Raw genomic sequence first — 5,655 nt, 5'->3', positions numbered from 1 at the left:
ACATGATAGGGAAATGGATATTGGATTGTAATCCTGGTTCTGAACCCAGGACAGGCACCATTTCTCTAACGGAGGCAGGAGGTGTGTCCTCTCCTGCCTGCTCCCGCAGCAATGCCCTGCAGATGTGCAGTGCTCGGCCTCGCAGGGACCCCATCCAGGGCCCGGCGATGGACAGGCGAGCTGCCCTTCCCGTGAGGACCACGGCCGCAGGGCTGCGCTGTCTGCCTGAGCAGCAGAGATGGGTTTGCCCAGGCTTCCCCCTCCCCCCACCGGGGCTCCCAGGTTTCCAGGCCAGTGAGTGGCAGGGCGGGGCCATGGACAGTCCCCACACCTGGTGGCCGTGGAGCACATCTCCTGGATCTCCTGCACCTCTTCCCTCTGAATAAATCAGCCCAAAGAGAGGCCCTCCCATCCCCGGCCATGATTTTAAGGAGCCCTTGGTACACGCCGTCATGGAGGAAAACGAGCCGTGGGGCAGCGTTGGGGGAGACCATTGGGGGTGGCACATGCTCCGCGAAGCCCTGTTGACACTGCCCTTGCCCTTGACGGCGACCGGACCGCAGCATGGTGTTTGCGTAATGGTTCTAATGGTTCATGGCATGGTTTTCGGTTTTTACAAATTCCTGGCACACAGCGTAGTTAGGATTAGGGTGGCTTCTCCCAGCGAGTCGTCAGTCCACATATCCAGACGCCACTCTCTGGCTCAGCATCTCTGCCACGTGGACCGTCTGAGAGGTGGGATCAGGAGGGAGCCCTGGGACTGCGCTGGTGGGCGGCCACGCCTCGTTCCCTGTCAGCCTCACCTGGCGGTTTATCAGGGGCTTGGGTCAGTCCTGAACTTTTCTTGGCCGCATTTTCTGAAATTGTGCAGAAAACTAGATCTCCTTTAAAAACAAAAACACTTGTAGGAAGAGAGGTGCTATGGGTTCGATTTTTAATAAAAGCATCATTTTGTTCCTTGTGCGCCTGTGCTTTTCTTCAATGAGTGTGCATGCAACGACTCGGGGGTTCTCGGGCTGAAGGAATGCTGAAAGGCCAGCCCCACGCCGTGTGGAGGCCACGCGGCCCTGCCCCTCCTGGAAAGGCAGGTGTGGACGCTGGGGGCAGGTGAGGTCGGAGGGGCTCAGCTGGAGCTCTCCCAGGGAGAGGCACGCCCGGGAGCAGCCTGGTGGGTCGCCAGGGCCTGAGGCAGGCGGCGTGGGGCCCGCACCCACCGGAGTGGACAGTGGCCACCCTCACCTGCCCCCGGCGTGCCCTCTGAAGGCTCCACAGGTGCCGAAAGGGAGACTGCTCCCAGCCAGCCGCAGACCGGACGCAGGGGAGGCACTCAATCCGTCCCCTCTGTGAGGGTCCCGCCGGCTCAGGCAGCCTGAGCGCCTTCCCGCCCGCTCCAGCTGCTGTGTGTTCCCGGGTCCGCGGGGAGGGCTCAGCTTCCCCCTCATCCTCAGGGCCTCCCGGCCGCAGAGGGCGGTTCTCCACACAGCACTTAAAACTCCCAGTGCCTGTGCCCCTGCCAGGCCCGGGAGGACAGACTGTCTGGGAGTCGGGCTCAGGTATCCAGTTTTCTGGGGTGATGCTGCCCAAGGGATTCCAGGGGCCGCCAAGGAGGACGTGTGCTGGGAGGACCGGGCCAGGGGCAGGAAGGAGAACCAGACCGCAGTTCTGGCATCACTCCAGAAGCAGCCACCAACGGAGCAAGCAGCGCTGACAGCCAGGGGTGAGCGCCTCCTTTGTCTCTTCACACCTTGTCCACCTACTTCTGCCCTGCCCCCCATAGATGCGGAGTTAAGGTCAGCCCGCGTTCCGTGTCAGGGACGCCCCAGCTGCCGTGTGGAGGGCGCCGGCCCACCCCGCGTGTCCTTGCGCACTCCCCAAGTTCGCCCGTCACAGGCTCCACCAGGCCCTGCAGGGGGGCTCCACGGGGTCCCCACAGGCATGGAGAAACATGCCCAGGGTGAAGCCATTCGCCCCAGGCGGACATGAGGCAGTGGCAGGGCCCAGAGCGGGTGGAACCTCTGAACGGCCCGCCTTCCCGAGGACGTCGGCCTCCACCAGCGTCCCCCTCCCACACCCCCCCCAGCCTCGTCGGGGATAGCCAGCCCTGGGAGGCAGGGTCGCTGCCTGCAGCTCAGGGCCGGCCTAGTGGCCTCGCCCACACAGAAAGGCGCCTGAAACCCCGGTCTCACCCTCCCACATGCCCGCCTCCTTTGTTGAGGAGAAAGGGCAGGAATTCACCTGTACAGCCTGGCCGTTGGTACCCTTACGCTGTTATTGCATGCATGCTCAGTCACATCCTACTCTCTGTGACCCCTGGACTGTAACCGTCCATGGGAGACTCTAGTCAAGAGTACTGGAGACAGTTGCCATTTCCTTTTCCAGGGTATCTTCCCAACCCGGGGATCGAACCCACGTCTCCTGTGTCTCCTGCGTTGGCAGGTGGATTCTTTACCACAGGGCCATAGGTAGGTTCGCTTGTGTCATAGTTTAGATTCCACATAGTGGTATCATGTGGCGTTTGTCTTTCTCTTTCTGACTTGCCTCACGTAGTATGATCATCTCTCGTTGACCCACGTTGCTGCAAATGGCATCATTTCACTCTCTTCGAGGCTGAGCAGTATCCACTGTATCATGCACCACGTCTTCTGTACCCGTTCCTCGGTCAGTGGGCACGTAGGTTGCCCCCATGTCTTGGCTGTTGTGAATTGTGCTGCTGTGAACACGCATCTTTTTGAATTAGAGTTTTGTCTGGATGTATGACCAGAAGTAGGATTTCTGGATCATATGGGAACTTTTCATGCTGTTCATGGGATTCTCAAGGCAAGAATGCTGAAGTGGTTTGCCATTCCCTTCTCCAGTGGGCAACGTTTTGTCAGAACTCTCCACATGACCCGTGCGTCTTGGGTGGCCCTACAGGGCATGGCTCATAATTTCACTGAGTTGGACGAGGCTGTGATCCATGGTGTGCTGCAGTCCATGGGGTTGCAAAGAGTCAGATGTGACTGAGCGACTGAACAACAACGCGGTAACACTTTAGTTTTCATGAGCTATTTTTAAATGGCCCAGCAGGAGTGTCCTAAGTTGGCATCGCTGTGCCCACCCACCCAGAGCATTTGTGGGTGGCTCAGATAAATGGAGGAGAAGGCATGGCAACCCACTCCAGTACTCTTGCCTGAAAAATCCCATGGGCGGAGGAACCTGGTAGGCTGCAGTCCGTGGGGTCGCGAAGAGTCGGACACGACTGAGCGACTTCACTTTCACTTTTTCACTTTCATGCACTGGAGAAGGAAATGGCAACCCACTCCAGTGTTCTTGCCTGGAGAATCCCAGGGACAGAGGAGCCCGGTGGGCTGCCATCTATGGGGTTGCAGAGTTGGACACGACAACCGACGTAGCAGCAGCAGCAGCAGCAGATAAATGGTAACAGTGACCAGTTGGCCCCCTGCATACACGTGCCCCCTCCTCCCCACACCTCATCCTCCTCCCCCGACCTGGAGGCAGTGATTATCTCAGCCCAGCAGTGCGCCTCCTGGACCACCATCCTCTGGGCAGAGGGGCCCAGGGCACAGAAGCCCCGCAGCACCAAGCAAAGGCAGTTCTGAGGTGGTGACTAGGCCTCTGCGGCCGTCCCGAGGAAGCTGAAGTTCTGCGTGCTTGTTGCCGATTGCTGTGACGCTCACAGATGGTGTTAGAGGCCTGGCTTTGCCGTGAAGTGGAACCATTTTCAGACCCTTCGTTCAGAAGCACGGACCTTCTGATCAACCAGCCCGTTTTCCGAATATGATCCGTTCGCCAGACGCCTGTTTTAAAATGATTTGAACACGTCCCCGGCTTTGCTTGTACAAGTGCCTTAGGGTTTGCCAAAGTCTCTTTCTCTTTAATAGCTGGAGTCAATTAACAGCCAGCATGGGCGAGAATTCCAAGCTGTTAATTCTGGACTCTGTGGTCTTAAAACGTCCCGCTTCTCCTCAGATAAGACAATATTCTGCAGTCATTAAGCAAACCACGACATTATGGGGTTGAATCTGATCCAGACTCAAATCGTTTAATAAAAAATTCATATTTCTAAGGCATCTTGAACACATTTCTGTGGAATTCTCCAACCAGCCACTGGCATAATTGACCTACTGACTTGAGAGGTCCAGACAGCACCATGGAACCCCCGAAGGGAGCCCAGAAGAAATCTGGTGGAGTCCTGGAGTCTGCAGGGACAGTCCTACGCTCTCTCAGTTTTTGGGAATGTTTTTTTGAGATTGTTGAAGGCTGAAAGATTGGGGGCTTGCAGCTCAAGAAATGACGGGTGACAGAAACCAGAGGCTCAACAAGACCTCTGGGAGCATCTCTGTTGGAGAAAGGGGGCCACACGGCCTCCCAGGGACCCCCAGTGAGGGGGGGCTCATCTGTATCTCAGGAGCACCCCCTCACCATCCACCTCAGTGGCACCCACCCCCACCCCCAGTGTGGGCCCGCCCACCATTAAGCCCAGAGATGAGGCCTTCCCCGCCCCGGTCACTCCCCGCCCAGACGTCACCCCAGCAGGAAATGAATCCTTCTACGTCCACACAGTGTAGCTGTTTCAATGAGGCGGACTCACATACAGGGGTGCAAAGCAATCTCCCAAATTATACTGTTCTTGTTCCGCAAGACAAGTGTGCTCCTGCATGTGTGTGTCCATTGGCACACGTGCACACACACACCTGTGCAGAAGGTGGAGAGACTCTCTCTGGAAAGATGCCTGGGACTTGGGAACAGTTTGCTCTAGAGAGGGGACGAAAGGAGAGGAGCCGGGGGAGGGAGACTCACCCTGGCGGCCTTTGTGCTTCTCACCAGGAGCATCTATGATCTTCTCCTGTTAAAGGCGCGGGGCTGCAGCTCTGAGCCGACTGGGCACCCCCCACCCCACCCCCGCCCCCAGCTCCTGCCTTCTCCCAGCACCCAGGGCGGCGAGCATCAGCAAGCATTGAAGACCACAGGCCACTTCCTAGCTGTGTGGTCTTGGGGGAAACACCGGCCCTCTCTGCTCCTTTTTCCATCTAATATAACTCAGTTATTGTGAGGCTTAAGGGAGAAAAGGGCGGGAAGACAGTTTGCAGGCTCTGATGATAATGTTGGCGTTGGTTTATTCCTGGGGTCACCACTGCCGCCATCTCAGGGGACCCTGAGCAGGAAATGGAGGCCAACCTGGTGTCCATGGGAGGACAGGAGCAGGGGACAGGCCACACGGTGCCCGCGCGTAGGCTTTGAAGAAAAACAGCCCCGTTCCAAAAGGAACTCAGGGCGGTGGCTTCAGCCAGTTCACACTGAAATTGCGCTGGTGGGCAGTGTTCCATTTCAGGACAACTTATGGTCTTTTGGCAAAGAAACAGTGCTTGTGTGAGCCCCAGCTATCGTTCAGAATCCTCTCTGTATACAAGCATCATGTATTTTTTCAACCCATTTTTGAAGTTTCAGAAATATATACTTATCTAACTCTCAAGATTTGAAAACTTAAGTGCTAAACCCCCTACAGAGTCCTTTGCCCCGTTATGTCCTCCTGGTCCTGGCTTCCTGAGTAGCCTTTAATTTTGATCGTCTTTCATCACGTCAAGGACAATCACCACTAAATTTCATATTTGAATTTTCTGTTGCCTTCAAATGAATCAGAATCTAGCTTGTACT

Source organism: Bubalus kerabau, chromosome 23 (genome assembly GCF_029407905.1).
Source record: "Bubalus kerabau isolate K-KA32 ecotype Philippines breed swamp buffalo chromosome 23, PCC_UOA_SB_1v2, whole genome shotgun sequence".
Lineage (NCBI taxonomy): Eukaryota > Metazoa > Chordata > Mammalia > Artiodactyla > Bovidae > Bubalus > Bubalus kerabau.
The sequence above is the reverse complement of the archived record's forward strand: the minus strand, read 5'-3'. Positions refer to the sequence as shown.